Genomic DNA, 17323 nt, shown 5'->3' with positions numbered 1-17323 from the left:
GGAAAGGTGGTGTTGGATTTCCAAGGGCAGGAACACATTCATTAAATGTGATCCACAGCCCAAGGCAGAGGATTGGAGGTCGGGATGGCAGAGCCTTGAGGGGATTAGGCTGTGACATGGAGGTAAGTTTTTTATTGCAGTTCTGTATAAATGATTTAAGTCCCCACAGTCCACTGGCAGTGTCCATGCACTGGGATGGATGAGAATAGACTGGCTCTGAGCTGGGTGTGATTCCACACAGCAGATCTGGAGACCCTCAGCAGCACATCCCTGTGTCCCAGAGACTGAGCTGGGGTCTCTCACAGAGCTCAGCTGCAAGCTCAGAACAGCTGCTTGGGTTTGGGAAGAAGCAGGGAGCCACAAGGGTCCTCTCCCAAGGGACATCCAAGCCCAAGTGCAGGCAGCACACATGCTGCTCCCTGCTTCCTTAAAACCCCCTGAAAAAAAAGGCTATTTGTTCTAGGAGATATAGATTATATATATTTTAAGGCTCCATAAATCATTCATAGCCCAAAGATAAAACTGAGCATCAGAGCCAAGGAAAGACTGGGGCTGTGAGGCAAAGCAAGGAGCCTTCCATAATGTATTGTACTCAGACCTGACCTGGCAGTACCTCCTTGAAATCTTGCCTTTGCTTTGGGAAGCCCTCTTTTTCTCCTAAAAATCTGAACTACTCACCTACTTTCAGTAGATAATTGTAGGAGGACCATAATCAGCTGCTTCCTTGCTGTGCAGCTTGATGGTTGGCTTTTGAAGAGTTAAAGTCTATGTCCAAGTGAGCATGTGAGAGCACAGTGGGGCTGTCAGGAAAAACATGGATGTGTTGGCTTGGAAGGAGAATGAGAGTCCTAGGGATGCTATGGGATCAAGCAGGGTTTAAGGATTAATACTTAGCCTGGCAAACAGTATCAGGTAGGGATTATTGAATGGCTTGGGAAGAGAGTCTGGTGTTTTCTGAGTGAGCCAAGCCCTTCCAGGCTCAGTGTGGCACCAGCCAGCTCTAAGTAAGGGCTCCTACTTGCTCGTGGTCACTTGGTGGTCAGCATGAAATGAGTTTGTGAGTGTGAGCCTTGTGCCTGGCAGGCAGATGTCCTTAGCTCAGAAATCATCTCTGGTTTCTTGGATGGAAGCAAATGCTGATGATTAAATCCAGAATGTAGCTGTATGGCAGTGATTTGTGGTGTCCTGACCTCTTGGCAAAAATAAATATACAACACAACCTGTCTGGATAGCTGCAGAACTCACAGCCAAAAGGGTGGAAAGGGAGGAAGAGGGACTGGTTGTTTGGTTTATTTTCTTTGTGCTTTGCTATTGTTGTTTGTTTGATTTTGTAATCTAGGAGAAGGGCTGGAAGTTGAGCTTTCACTTTATCAGATTATGGTTTTCTTTCCTATATGAGTTGTATTACAGTAAAAATTCATGTTCTCCTTGCCCTGATTAAATGGCAAAATGTTGTACCAGAGCAGCAGGAAACTCTCATGTTGCTTTGCTATTTCCTTTTTAATTACTGTCACCAATTCATTGGCAAGAGTAATCTTATTGCTCAGGGCTAGAGACACCTTCCCTTTCCATTGCTATATAGCCCCAGGGCTTGTAAAATGCACTTTTGGCAGTAAGGTGAAATAAAGAGAACTTCATTTATTTGCTGCATTTCATTCGTGCCAGCACAGGAGCTTGTGAGGCCACAGTCTAGCCTGAGTATCTGGTATTGTCCAAGTTAAAAATAATCCCACTTTGCTCACTCAAAAGTAGTTTTCAACCCAGAACCTTTCAGGGCACTGCTTGGCCAAACAGCAGCAACAGAATTAGGGAGAGAATGGCCAGGGATGGGGTGGGGTGACAGGTACCCCACAAGGTCAGGTAAGTGGCTGAATCAGAGCATCAGGGCTGGCTGCTGATAGTTTGCAGCAAGCAAGCACCATGATATGCAAGATGCCTGCTGCAAAAACTGGGAGAGAAATTATTTGGAAACATGTCATCTTTCTAAAGCTTTTATTTTTTAATAGAGAAAACCTTTCAGGCCCCTTTTTTAATTCATAATAAAGAGCAGGTTGAAAAGAAGGAGAGGGCAAATGAAGATGACGAGGCTTGCTAACTTCCTTTAAAGTTGGAAGGTCACCTTTAAAAATGGATGAATGCAGTGTTTGGAAGAAGCTCCAAGGCAGCAGGCCTGGGGTTCAGCACTAGAATAGGAGGCAGAACAAAGATGAAAGGAAGAATCCAGTTGGGATCTAGGAATAGCTGCAGAGCTGCAGATCCCCGTGGTGGACTGGGGTGGAGGCGGTGTTTGAGGGAGCTTCTCTTTCTCTGCCTGCTCTGGGAAAGCTGCAGTGGTGCGTGGTGATGTGCTGGGAGAGTTAAATTTGGAGCTGGATAGCCAGCTGGACTGCACAGGGGCACATGGATGGGTGCTAGCACTGTGGGAGTGAGATTGGGATCTGGGATAAAATTAAAGCACTGCCTGCCCATTTGCATTCAGGGATGCTGGGTAGCTCTGCAGCTGTCTTGCCTGGTTTGGCTGTGTCCCTGCTGACTTTTCCGCTATCCTAGGACTCTTCAGGGAGTGGGAAAAGGGTGATCACAGCAGGAATGCTGGTGATGTCTTGCTGCTTGCTAGTGCCAGCCCTTCCCACCTTTCCAACCTGAGCTGTCTAATGGGAACAGGACATAAGGGGAGGAGTGGGGGCTGTGTAGAGTGACCCTGGTGTTGATCTCAGCTGTGCCTGCCCTGGGCAGAAGTTCCTGATGTCAGGGGAACAGTTCTGAGGATTCACCTAAGAGCTGAGCACATTTCATATTTAAGCAATTGCCTGTCTTTCCCTCTGAGCCACGACGCAGGGGCATCAAACACATGCTATCTATTGCTTATTAAGTGGTTTAACAAGCCCAGCTAATTACAATGTACTCAAGGATTTTGTAGCTTATGAAGGCAGTCCCTGTTTGTTTGTGTCAGTGCTTTAATACATTAATACACCAATTAAGCCTCGGGAGGTGTGTGTGTTCACATAGCTTTACATATGGGGAGGCATGTTGATGGTTTTCATGTCAGCTGGGGTTTCTCTGGCTCTTACAGCTCCAGCTCTGAAGGGATGCTTGTGGTTTTACAGCCTTGTCACTGGAGGGACATGCATCCCCTGCATAAAAACATTGTTCTCCCTGCCCAGAAATATGTTGTTTTACAAGACTCAGGCAGACATGGGCACTCTGTTGTTAAGAGTCAGACAGGCCTTGGAGATTTCTTGGTCTCTTTCCTTCTCAGTGCTGATAATACAGGCAATTTGTGCCTGAAAGTGTTGTCTTCTCTACCTCAGCTAGTCCTGAGGGGTCAGCAGTGGGAGGTGCTGCCTGTGACACATGCATTTGTTTGCAAAGGGCCCAGCACATTCATTAAGCCACACGGTAATGAGCAATAATCAGTGCAGAAGGAGCCCAGCGTGAGCCAGTGCAGGGATGGGCTGGAGCAGGCAGAGAGGGTCAGAGGTAAAAACCTCCTCAGAGCACTCACAGCTCAATGAAAAGAAAGCAGTCGTGGGGGGAGGAGAAGGAGAAATGACAGATTAAAGGAAATTGAGCAACTGTAATAAATACACTTGAAATTGAAGTGATTATATTCCCCATGGAGCTGAAGTGCTGAGGAGGGTCTGCAGAAAGGGCAGCCACACAAAACCAGTGGCCTTTTGGAGAGCTGGCTGGCAGGGAATGCAAAATGAGTGGAGGAAAGCTGGCTGGGCTTTAATGCAGGTCTTTCAGACACCGTTGGGAAGGCTGCCCTAAACATTCAGTCTAGTAAAAATAAAGGTAATAAAAGGCAGGATGATGGGACTGACATGCACCAGGCTGGCTAAGCCAGAGACTGGAACCAGAATGGAGCACTGCTGAAGTATCACAATGAAAGGAGAGGGGAGGAAGAAGAGTGCAGGAGAAAAGAAAAGGGTGGAAAGCAGCAGCCATACAGATGCTGAGGGTGTATTTCAGGCAGGGAAATCCTTTTGCACGTAAACATCTCAGAGACAACAAAACTGGCCTCACGTCAAGGAGGGGTTGGGAGTTTTGAGGAAAACAGGGGTCTGATACAGAGGATGTGGAGGAGAAAGTGTTTATCTTGAGAGTGATATAAAGAGTACTTACACTGGTGGCAGAACAAAAGCCAGCCTGAATCAGTGATAAGAGGAGAGAAAGATTATTAAATATTTTTCATCTGCCAAAATTGCATCCAGCTTTGTGGAGGATGAAGAGTTCATATCAGTGTTCAAGGGCACGGGACCAGGTGAGCATCCTCTGCAGATGGAGAGCACAGCCTGAGGGCATGCACACAACTTGCCAAGCTCTTTGCTGACATTTTAATTTGCCTGTTTAAAATTGGGTAGATGGATGAGAGTTGGAAAGTGGTGGACATAATGGGGACAAGAGACAGACCAAAGTTTGCTTTGGGAAATTCTTGTGAATCTTCTTAAACTTTAAAGGATGTTGTGGGAGAACACCTGAAAGCAACCTTCTGTAAAGGCCAAAGAAATGTGGCTGGAAGGAGTGGGAGGTCACACTCAGCTAATCCTGCCACCATATCTGAGGGAAATTCAGTGGATAAAGTACACTGAGGTGTTCCACAAGGATGTGACAAGAACTCGGCATCTGAAATTAATGACTAGGGGTAGAAGCATTGACAAATGCATCGACAAAACAAAGAACCCGTGTAGAAATCTGCCCTAAGAGCAAGAGACAGAAAAGAGATGTTGCTAAAAGTGTTTCCAATTGGAAAGAGGTAGAAAGTGATGTGTCCTGGAAGTCACTGTTAATCACCTGTGTTTTTCTTGATGTTTGCTAACGATCTAGAAGAAAATGCTGAAGGCAGGAACCAGAGTCTTCTCTGCTGCAGGACTGAGGGATTTTTCACCAGCATAGACTATGTTCAAGGTCCCAAACACACCCAGAGCCTCCCTCCCCTAATTTGGGATGTGTTTGAGAGAGGAATCCCTAGAGAGAGAGATTTATGCAATTTATGCCACAGAGAAACAGCACTATCCATTAAGAAAGGATAAATGAAGCAAACTGGGCAGGGTAGGAATTTTTTGTTCGTTGAACTCTTTCCAGAAATGAAGATGTGATTTTTAAAAGCTCGGTAATTATTCATTCCTTCTTTTTTTTCTTTTTTTTTTTTTTTTTCTTCTCTCTTAACAATTCCAGTTTGTAGTTTGGAGACCTCAGATGACTTGATGTGAGCTCTGTTTGCAGGAGAATTGCAGCCTGGCTGTGTAAATGCAAGTCTGAGTGAAGTTTTGAACTCTGGGTGCTCATATGCACTCAGATATTGATCTGGGTATGTTTTCCCACTACCTGCTTAAAAAAATCTCTGCCCTGGGAAAAGGTTAAAAGACTTGATTTGAACTCTGATTGATAAAGAAAAGACTTCAAGGTGACCTTTTCAATACAGGCTGAATTTGGGGTCACTTTCCAAGCTCAGATTGCAATAAGGAAACAGGATTTGTAGGGAGATTGATGGATTGGATTACTGACCTCTCATTTTGCCTGTTACCATCCCAATATCTGATGTTGGCCCATCAATTAAGGCAGTTCAGGAAAGCAACATATATAGTCTTGTTCAAGGTATTTTTGGATGAAATGAGACCTGTCCTAGGTTAGTGAGGAGAAACAGCTTAAGGTATTGAAGATCTTTCCACCATTATACCCCTCTCAGTGCTCTGCAGCATCACCTACATATATTCATTTACAAATTGCTGTTGCCAGCTTTGGGAGTTTTTTTTTATGCCTCTGCATCCCTTGGTAATTGAAAAACAGTATTACTCTCTCCCACCTTCCCCAGAAATCTTGCTGATTTTGGTCCTTTCCACTAGCAGTATGTTCTTGCTGTAAAACTTCATAATACACATTTAAATTTAAACTGTTAAGCCATATATGACATATATATAAAGTATATGCGTGTGTGTATATACATATATACATATAATATCTTGGTTTTGTAGCTGAAGATGCTCATAGGTTGCCTTCCACATGTGCCTTGAATACCAACTTAACAATCATCCAGTCTTCAAGCAGAGTTCAGTTAAAGCTGAACATGCACCTTTTCACCAGCTGCAATTAATCATGTCTTCTGAGGCTACCAGCACTGCAGAATGTTTTCTTGAGTCTCACCAGCGCCTTTAAGAAGAATTAACTGGGCATATTTCTTCTGGTGCAGACACTGATGTTTGGCCACAGGAGAAAACTGTAGGATTCTTTTTTTTTTCCCCTCTTGCACTCATTGAAATTTGTGCAGGATTTTGTGAAAATTCACCCCAACCATCTGGCTCATAATCGTGTGAGACATTGCTGAAGGATGGCAGACAGAAAAATGGACAAATATATATTGTTTTATCACCCTGTGTTCTCCCCATGCTGGGAGAGTCAGAGACAATAACCCAGGATGGATTTTCGTTTACAACCACAATAAGGGAGGGACACAGTGAAGCAATCAGGGAAGGATGCTCTAACAAGAGCACGTGGCTCCTTAAACAGTGCTGACCTCCTGGTGATGAGGGATTTTCAAAGCCTAACCAAGGAGACCTCTTTCTGGTTCACCTCTCACTGCCCAAAGAGGTTTGTTTGTGCCAAGGAGAGGAAGGTGGTGCTGGCTGGACAGTGCCTCTGCACAGCAATGCCTGGGGAACAAGTTGGATCCCACCATGGAGCAGCTTTGAAGTCAATGCACGGCTGAGCTGCTGCCTTTAGGGATCCTCTTCTGCAGGATGGAGCCAGGGTACTGGTGGAGCTCCTTTCTCCCCTCTTTTTTTTTCCTATAGCAAGGAGAACCTTGGAGGAAAAGTGGATTTCTCTTGGTGTGCAGCCTCACAGCAGCACCAGCACAAAATTAGTTGCTACTTGTGAGTCAGGCACAGGGCAAAGAGGCACAATCATGCACAGACCTGGAGGTTAAATGAGGACCAGCTGCTCTCCCCATCAGATTAGTAATTCCTTTGTATGATCCTCCTCCTCTTTATCCCTCTCTGCATAATTTGCTGCCTCTTAACAATAGCCTAAATCACCCAAACCACAGTAATTTTAGAGCCCAGCAGGCAGAGCTGTCTCACATTACTCCTCCTTCAGGGGTTTCCTTCTGCAGGAGGAGCTGCTGAGATGGAAAAAGGGATGTGCAGGCAGAACAAGCCAAGGAAACCTCAGGCAGAAACAAAGGCAGAGCAAGGTCCATTTGGGGTGTTAGGAAAATGTGGATCTGAGGGAACACCTCATCAAGGCACAGACACAAAAACAGCTCCTGTGTCGGTCCTGTGAGAAAGGTGGGAAGGAAGGAGGGAGATGGAAATTGGGCAAACTAGAGAGAGACTTTCTAACAAAATCATAACTTGAGCCTGAGATCTGTCTCTCAACACCTCATGGTTTTGCTCCATGTGGCCTCATGTCTGGAATTTTCTTGTTCCATGGGTCTGGCTGCATTAGCCACTCCTTTAATGACCACCAAGCAAAGTTGTTGGTGGGAAAATGATTGGGCATGGGGCAAGAAGTGATATTACTACCTGGAGTTTATAGACACACACACACACACACAAAGAGATGATGCTACATTTCTTTCAAATTGTCCTTTTCCTTTTATTCTTTGTGATGGTGGCGAGGACAGTAACAATCAGCAGCACTTCCAACCTGCCTGGAGCTCTAGCTGGAAAATGCAGAACACAAGGCTCTTTCACCAAATTTTCTGCTTTGAGATGGTCCAGGAATTCTGTCACAACAGATTTTTCTGAAAGTCTTTATGCAGTTTCACATCTGGAGGAAGCTGCACTTTGTCTAAAAATACTTCTTCATTTTGCACCCAACTTTAAGGTCAGTTCATGTTCTGTACTTTATAATGGAGATCACAGTTTTAGTTTGAACCACTACCAAACCATACTTCTTTCTTTAGTGCCACCCTTCTAATAGTCACATATTTTCCAGAACATATTCAATATATCTGGAATTTTTTTAGCAATTATGGTGTGGGCTAGACCCTTCAAACTGTGAATAAAGGCAGTGACTGAACAACACTGAAACAGCAGTATCAAAACACCTTAAATACTCAGAATTAGAAGGAAAAGGTTAATGCTGTGACCTGAACCTGTGCTGCAATATCTGCATGGGTGTGCAAGCAGGCACTGAGGATGATGGCTGGGATGGGGATGACAGCAGCAATATCTGGCTGCTGAGGCCAAAAAGGGCAATGATTGACCAGGGGGTGTCTGTGGGGGTCAGTACTGGCTGGGCTGAGATCTGCTGGCACATTTTGGAGGGGGCAGTGGTGGTGCCTGGGACACTTTTGTGTCTGCTTGGGGCGAGGGGGAGTGCAGTCTTATCAAGGCTGTTGCAGAGATAAGGGAGATTTTCAGTGTGGTCCCAAATCAAGGAGAGTGAAGAGCCACTACAGGGATCAGGGAGAAAGATGGGAGAAAGTCTCATGTGGCACCAGTTAAGCCAGCCCTGTGTGACATCTGCCTGCTGAGGCACTCTGGGGATGCAAGAGAACAGCAAAAGCCAAAACTCAGGCTGAGTTCAATGTGAGCAAACTCCTCCCTTCAAAGGACCCAGGAACTGACCCTGCAGCAGCTCAGACATGGAGGGGCTGCTCCCTGGAGTCTGCTCCATCTCTGCTGGCTGGGGAAACGTGAGGCACTGGACTCTGCTCCATCTCTGCAGTGGAGCTCTGGCTGGGGAAATGTGAGGCTGCACGCTGCTGAAAGCAGGTTCTGCCAGGCTCCTGGCCCTGCTGTAGCAGGCAGAGCCGTGCAGCCAGCTCCCAGGCTGAGCAATCCCTAGCCCTGAGCCCCTGTGACTCGAGGATGGAAGGTAAGGCTCTGTGTTCCTGCTGGCAGACATTCCCCAAGCTGCCAGGCTGCTGCTGAGCCCCGGTCACTTCCCACTTTCTTGTGATTATCCATCCCGGCAGTAGGATGCTGTTAAGTGTCTGATTACTGTGTTGTTGAAGCCTTAAGCCTGAAATCTGACTATCACGTGGTCCCTCGAGGGGCAGCCAATCGCCCTCCAACCCTCCACCAGTAATCCTTCCTTTCCCCTGGAAAAATAGTAAAACAGAAAGACAAGTGGTATCTGTCTGCAGCAGCACTTTCCAATCAAGTGAAAACTAGCTGGAAAATCAAATCAGCTGGTAAGTTGCTGCAAAACACAACTCTATCTCCTTAAAATCTCCTGTTTTCAAGGGATGAGCTGAACAGCAATAGCTGCTGATGTAAAACAAACCATTATGCCTCCTATCTCCTCTCCAAGCCCCCCTCCCTGCAGACGCATGAGTCTGAAGGAGGCAGATGCTCTCTGAAGACTATTTTCCTCTGTTAAATAAATTCACTTTCAAATAATGTGTAATTAAATGTGTGGTATTGAATTAATGTTTTATTCTGAGTGCTTTGGCAGCAGGGGACCCAGGGGCCTGGCTGGTGGAAAGAAAACATGCTCACCAGAAAGACTCCCTTCTCCTCTCCCTTTTCCTCCCACCCTGCCAAGAATCCCAGCCCCTGTTTCCAAGAGCTGCTGGAGTGTATCAATGAGTTGGTGAGGACGATGTTTTGTGCAAGATCCCTTTTGTGATAGGCTGTCGTGGGGCTCTGGGGCATTCACCCAGTGCGAAGACCTCTGCAGCCCTTTCCCCCCTCTACCCATGTCTTGATATTCTTGTCTTCACCCTCAGAAGGTGCCAGCTTTCTGCTAACCTTGTATACAAAAGGCAGAGCCTGAGTGTCCGCTCAGGATGAGAAGCTGGTGCTGGATGCCTAAGGAGACAGAAGCTGCTGAAGCTGGAAAGTTTGTCATTCCAGCCTAGTGTCAGACAGAAATCAGGAAGGTGCAGATAATGTCAGGAATCACTGAATGGTTTTTAAGATTTTTTAAGCCTTTACCTGGAATGTTAGTGAGGTTTTGGTCCCATCAGCAGTGTTTTGTGTTCCCCTGGGAGCCAGCTGAGGAGAAGCTGGTGCATGCAGAGACATTGGCAAGCACAGGGTGAACCTGTCCCCAGGCTTTGCAGGGGTGACAATAGCAAGGGGGACCAGAGGGACAGCCTTAACCTGAGAGGATCTTGAAATGTGTCTTTAGCATGAGCAGATTAAGCAGAGTGGGGCACAACTGGGAGCCCATTTAGAGCTGCCTGCTGCCTAACCCCAACCCTGGTGGCCACAGGGAGCCTTGGGAGCATTGGGTTTCTTCTGGTAAAGTCTTCAAGGTCTCCATACTAAAGAACTTTTTAATCATTGACAACAGCTCAGGTGAAGAGATTTACCTTGTTGGATCAAGGGAAAGTCCTGTTGATATTAACTTTTGCTTGACTAATTCCAGAAAATCATAAATCTGCAGGAAGAGGAGGAGATGGATTCTGACTCAAAGGCAAGAACCCACTGCTGTGCAAGGCATGGATGTGCTGAAGGGTTCTTTCATTTGCTGCTGTGGTCATTGTCAGGCTGGGGGGTGATGCTCAAGATCCTTCCTCTTGCTTTATCTCCTTTTGTTTATCTCTCTCCAGGATAACTTGGTTCTGCAGGACTGTGCAGTGTTGTGCTTCCCGGCTGAGACTGCTCAGCCCCCGTGAGACACTTTGTATTGCTCTCTTCATAAAATAATTGCTAAGTGTTTGTACTCAGATTTATGGGACTGAAATGGATGAGAAGGGCTTGAAGTTTTGCATTTTTTTTAATAGGAAGATCAGGTGGTTTAAGGTCAGAGAGAAGTTTTTGCTTAAAAAATGAGTGTGGAATGGTGCCAAGTGCATTCTAACTTTCCTATTTTTCAGATTATTTTTTTCCATGAAGTAAATGAGAATTTGCTTTGATTTGGGTTTAAACTTTACAGGTATGTCACACCAGGTAATGCCACCTGCTTCCAGGTTGTTGTCAGGGTGTTTTGGTGAGGGAGCCCGGTGGGTTCTGGAGTCGCTTCTGATGAGTTGTTGGTTTAAGGGGTGCTTGTGCTTTGCCTTTCTATCAGCTCTTTTACACACACACAAAAACTCCCTTTCCATTTCCCTTCAGCTCCGAGAGCACTGTACATGAGCACTGTTGTTGGTGGTCTCTGTGTGGCTGCTGTTGGAGCTGGTGCTGCAGCTCAGAGGGTGCTAATCCAGTCACTGGATTAGCTGCAAATCACACCCCTCTGTGCAGCTTGAGGGCTCTTCTGCAGCATCTCTCCCTCAAATCAGGGCTGGCTGGAGTCAGCTGGAAGCTGAAAGGCAGTGCTTCGGGTCAGGGCTTCCTCTCCATCTGCTATTGCAGCAGCAAAAGCCAGAGGAGCTGGTGATGTCCTGATTGCCAGGGGTATGCTTGGGAATGGTGGATGTCAGGTATTTCCAAATGCAGAGGTTGCTCCTCTCCTGTTTCCCTGAGCTCAATTGCACTGAACTTTAGCTCCTGGTGTAGATTGGTATAACTGGATCATTCTTTTAGCCAAGATTGTCCAGCTAAATGCGTCAAGGCCTGTTATTTTTTACCAAGGTCCATTTAGCAGCATGTAGTGCATTAGCTCTGGGTCTGATGGGTCAGCTGAGCAATAAAGCCTCCTTCCCACCTGGGAGCTGCACTCATGTCTTGTGCTGCTCCCAAGGAATGAAGGGGATGGTGAGAAAATGAAAAGAACTGCAGAAACATAAAATAGCTTTCTCTTAAAGTCTTTATGAAGGAGTATGATTGTTAAGTGAGCTGAAGGTTGTGGTTGCTCCACCAAGTTCCCAGAGATTCAGATATGCTTTACATAAATCTCTATGATTTGTGTCAGAACTGCTTGGTGCTTATAATCATGACTTTTTTGAGTCCAAGTCCTTGAAGGGTGCCTTACAGAGGGACTTGGCAAAGACCCAGTGTCTGGGCACCGTGCCGAGTTGTTGGAGCGTGTACCTGGGCCCTTTCCCAGAGGTGGCTCATGTCAGAGCTGGGACAGAAGCCACCAGAAGTGAAGGGCTACCTACTTGGAGTCCAGGCAGAGATAAGAAACAGCCTGTTTATGTCTCCATTTTTTAAAGTGATGTGGGACTAATTCTGCCTTTGTTTACATGTACTTCACAGCAGTCCGTGATTGAAATCAATATCCTCCATTGACTTTGATGGATTTGCACCAGGTGAGGAGGGAGACTCGGGCTCTGTGCAGCCTGCCTATGTGTTATCCTCTCTCCCTGTGAGACAAATCTGTGAGAGAATGCCTTGCCAGCCCTCCAGTGGCAGGGCTTTTTAATCTGATCCTGCCCAATGTGTGCGCTCTGCTCTGATCAGGTACATTGGGTAACTCATCGAGTTTGGTTCCCATCCAGGCTGTGATTGACTGCCTGACATGAAGGGCTCTCTGCTTGGTGGTGACAAGATTTCCAGTGTAAATTTTAAGCTTTGTTTATTTGATTTTAATTGTGGTGGAGCAGTGGAGCTGTGCAGCATTTATTCACAAGAGTTATTCCAGCAGTGTTGAGGAAGAAATGAATGAATCACATTGACTAAGTGAGAACTTTGCTACCTTTTTGTGGACAACTTATGTAGAAAGAAAAGACAAAATTCTTTGGCATAAATTAGTTGTTACAGCAAATGACTCAGCCACTGCTGAAAAATGTCATTGTTGTTATCATTTATAAAGTGCTGTTGATGCAAATGAGGCATTAGCAGCTTATGAAAATCAGGACCATATCTACAAAGAGCCCAGGATCAGACCCAAATCAGGATACCCTAGAAACAGATCTAAAATAAGTCAGGTTTAAAACAGGGCTTGAACAGGAAGAGGGGCAAAAAATAGAGAAGAAGAAACAGAGAGAAGAAATGCCATGATGTGAAAAGGGAAAGAGGAGCTGGTGATGGAGAGGTGCAGGAAAGGACCTGCCTTTAGGGAAAACAGGGTCACATGTGGATGGAGAAGAAAAATTTATAAAAAATTGATATTGGTCTTTTCTAGGCAAGAAGAGGAATCTTCTAATAAAGAGGGCAGCAAAATTAAAAGTGGAAACGTCCATAATTTTGGTCTATTCCACCAGCAAGCTACAGGTTGCTTGTGAATTAATAGTCCAGGGTGAAAAAACCCACTAGAAATAAAAGAAGACAGACTGCTAGCTATTTGGGAGTTTGAAAGATGATGTGAGGAAATAATTGAAATTAATTTAACAATTGAAATTGACTTGGTGTAAATGATCCAGTAGTTTTACAGTTTGTTCTAACTTAGCTACTGGCGCTGCTCATGGTTTACTCTGGAGATTGATTTGTCCATTTTCCTCCCCCTGTAGTCATCTGTGTCCAAACACAATCATGTGCATGCAAGAGTATTAGCAAACCATGGTTTCAAAGATACTGGTTGTGACGGGAATTTGAAATGCAGAATTTGCAGTGTCACTGAACCCATCTCTTCTTCATCTGATGCCCAGGACTGATTTAGAAATGAGACAGTAATTGGAAAATTAGATTCACGAAATGTACTCATACAGATTCCCAATATCTGCTCATGTGATTGAAAAGTGGTGGTTATTCAAAACAAGGTGTTTCCATTGGACACAGTCTATTACCAGGTCCATGAGCTCTACCTGGAATTTGGAGGTTGAGTTGGGGTATTTTTGTCTTGACCTTGCCATAAGATAGAGACACTCTGCAATATGAGAGTAAAAGATGGGAGTGGAAAAGTTCTGATTTTTCCAGGCTCTGTCAAAGGGCCAGTGCAGAAGCGACCCATTGGGACATGGTAGACTGATGTTTGAGGAAAGCAGAATTAATCATCTTCCCTCTTCTTCTTCCCCAGTATCCCATGGCTGTGTTGGGTTCACAAGTTTAGCAAACCAGAAGGTGTTTGTCTCGAGGAGAGGAACAGACATGACTAAGGACACGTGGGAGCAAGTGATGGGGAGGAAGAAGTTTCTGGTTTCAGACAGCCACTTTTCTGACTAAATTCACTTTAAGCACAGATTAAATCATCTGTCCTGCAAAAGGTTCGGAGGTGGTTAGGCAAAGATCCCTTTGCAGATGCAAAGCTGCCATCCTTCTGCCTTGGCTTTTCCAGAGAAGGGGAAACTATCTGCATGTGTGAAAGTGGGTCCCAGACTTATATTTGTTAATGCTCTAACTTACCCCCATGCTGCCATCATTGAGCTAAAGTTATGGGCCATTTCTAGCCAGCTGCAGGTCAGGTGCTTTCTGATGTGGTTAATGGGATATTCAGAACAACAGTGAAGGCAAAAGTTTGAAACACCTTCTCTGTGTGTTAAATCTTGATGGACAAGGAGGAAGGTGGGGAATCTGCCCAACTTTTCTTCTGTATTATGAAAAAATATACTGATCCCAAACCAATGACTGGAAGGTGTTTCATTGTAAAGTGGAATTACTTCAGCGTCAGGCACTCACATCCTTCCCCTAGGTACAGCATGGCTTTGAATGAGTTCACATCATGCTGTCAATTCTGCTTGTTTTCCTGTCAGGTCTTGCTGTGGCTTCTGCATAGGATCTTCTTATGAATTGTCTTGTTGTCTTGTTTTTATAAGTAAATGGTACACAGGGAGGGAAAAAAACAAAAAGAGTGGTGCTTCAGGAGAGGCAGTTTGCATCCACCTTGTCTACAGGGCTGACTGCAACACAGCCGAGACAGATTAGCACAGCACTGCCTGCCTAAAACAAATAAACACCAGCTGTTTATCAGACAGGGCTCGGCTTCCTCCAGGAGCAGGTAAACAGATTTATGCAGATGAACCTCCGAGGTGCCCTTGCAGCACAGCATCTTTCATGGCTATTTGGCCTTCCTCGTGAGTTACAGCCAGGATGGGTGAGCACAGAGGTGCAAGGTGAGCACAATAATGCTGCTGGCCACGCTGTGACACGGGGTTTGTCACTGCCTTGTGGTTAAACCTGTCTTTTATAGTGGGTTAGAATTAATCATAGCGCTGATCTCACCGTAAAGGGAAGGATTTGATCTAAACTTCACTACTTTAGGCCTCTAGCATGTGGAAAAGCAATTTATTATAACTCACTTATTATTCCATTTGTGCCTAAAATACTGTGAAGCAAAATTTATGTCTATTTGAGGTTGAGAGAAATTGCCATCAGGAAATGTACTTTTCTGATTCTACATTAAGATTGTCCAGTTGCTGTCAAACTACTTAACTTCATGACCCTTTTATTTTTATAGCCACCCAAGTTAACTTTCAGTCCAACAGTGCTACACAAGTCCACTACTGCAACTGAGGGATTGCTTCTCCCTCAATTCAACTCTGTCTGCCATAATACCACATTTAATTCTTCATATGAATTCTCCCTGAAACTTCTCAGGTGACTCTTAACAACTAGCTGTAAAATCTGGTCTCAGAGACAGATGGGATATTATTTTAATAATATAGATGTAATTACACAGTTTGGATGCCAGCTCTCAGAAATGTCTGATAATTTATTAAGATGTTATTGGGAGGAAACATTGGGAGCCGAAAGTTTTGGACAATACCCTGGAGAGTTTAGAAAGAGAGGTTTGCCTTCTCATGGTGTTACTCATCAGAAGTGTAAAAATTCTTAAATAGTATTGCTGTTTTTTCTGAGACTGTTTCCTATTTAACTTCATCTCACACCAAATGGGACAATCCTATTGTAATTGCTACATTTCTGAATTTTTAAAAATATCCTTGGGCTCCTCTTAGGACAAGATCATTCCTTACAGCTTTCTTGATTGCTGCTATTTGGGAGATCCAGAATGCAAATATGTGGTTTGACAACACAGTAAGACCAAGGTAATGTAGTGGTGAGTGCTATAGAAATGTTTGCCAAGCCAAAGAGGATAAACCCCTTTTCCTCTACTCTATTAAGTAAATTGGTGCCATTTGAGCTCTTCATATAATAGGAGTTTCCTCACCCAAGTTCATTGCTTTACATTTCAACACATTATATCTCAGATTTCACCAGGTACTCCTTAAACACTCAGCTAAACCAGGTGGAGAAGGCAAAGTCCACATGTGATTTGTTCTCCCTGGCTGCCACTGCAGGTTGAAAACCAAAGTCATTTTGGATGTGCCTACCAATGTGGGCCTTAATGTTACTGATATTATTAATATAGGTAAGAAACAGTTTTCAGCCTATTGAACAATTAAGAAAGGTCAATGGGAATTCCCAGAGAGGTGTCTTTCATTACAAGGCCCATTGCTTGTGCAATCTTGCAGCATCCATCTTCCCAAGCAAGCCAAGGGCCCGGGGATGGCAGCTCCATAAACCTGCCTCTGAGCTCCTAATTAAAAACCTTAATTGCATGAAAGCCATTAGGATCCTTGTGTTCCATTAGCTTTTTGATGCATTCAGTGGTGCCTGTGTGATCCCTCAGGTTGATACAGGTGCCTGCATGGGTGTCTGGGTGGCAGGAGCTGGTGGCAGATTGTGATGTGTCCCTGCAGCCAGTCTGAAACCCAGAGTTAGTCTCTTCCACCTCCTTCATCTGCAGGGAAATGCACCTAATCTAAGGGGCATACCTTTACAGCTCCTGTGGCACAAGTAAGAGATGGAAAAGGATCAAAAGTGATCCGGTTTACAAGCAAACAGATTCAGGGTTATGAACATCACACATGAGTGGAAAGAGGGCACTGTCCCATGTAATGCCTCTGCTTGAGGAGACCTCTCATGCATCAGCTTTTGCTAACTGGGCACTGAAGAAGAGTGCACAGCTCTTCACTGGCCTTCAAAACCATCAGGCTGAGGCTGGCAGTGGTCTGTGCTGCCACAGTTCTCATGGTGATGGAAAGCTCCACTGAAGGACAGTTCACAGAGATGAAGTTTTGGGTGCTGTCCCTTAAGAAAATGCTGTGGTGGCTGTGCATCTCTAACTGCTTCTACAGTTCATTCCAAGCATTAAAAACCCCCCTTTTTTGTGTTGCTGAGGAATTCTAGGGGCGCTGTGATGCCACAAAGGTGCTTAGAGGTTTGCTGTGCCTTATTGCTGTCCTCAAAAGAGAACAAGTTCTCCTAGCCACCCGTGGAATTTGATAATGACCCAGAGTCAGTGGATATCACACAGTCACTAACCTGCCCCTGCAGGTGCCTGGTATCTGGGCAGATTTAATCCTCAGGAATGACCTGTTAGCTGAGCAAACCACTTTTCCTTGGCCTCTGTACCTCTGGTAAATTAAAGCTACTGCTCTTGTGATTCTTCCTGAATCCTCAGTTGCCATTCTCCGTCAGTCCTCGCTGTCCTAAATGTCAGTGGGAAGGATCATTGAAACTAATGGGTTCAGCTCATCTGTTGTGCCAGTGATGGTATCCTGGGATGACCTTCTTTCTGAGGGAACAGTTGTGTAGGGGGAGGCTGCAGGGTCAGGGTCCTGCTGTGGGGCAGTTCCAGCACTTCAGCCAGCTCCTGCTAA

General features: G+C 45.2%; 1 protein-coding gene across 2 annotated transcripts in view; it reads left to right on the top strand.

Annotated features, from left to right (window-relative positions):
* NTRK3 (neurotrophic receptor tyrosine kinase 3) overlaps window positions 1-17323 on the top strand; it is a 203862-nt gene that overhangs the window by 145167 nt on the left and 41372 nt on the right. The gene's annotated exons all lie outside the window — the stretch shown is intronic.

This window comes from Ammospiza nelsoni, chromosome 14 (genome assembly GCF_027579445.1).
Source record: "Ammospiza nelsoni isolate bAmmNel1 chromosome 14, bAmmNel1.pri, whole genome shotgun sequence".
NCBI classification, from domain to species: domain Eukaryota; kingdom Metazoa; phylum Chordata; class Aves; order Passeriformes; family Passerellidae; genus Ammospiza; species Ammospiza nelsoni.
This window is presented reverse-complemented; position numbering and strand designations above follow the sequence as displayed.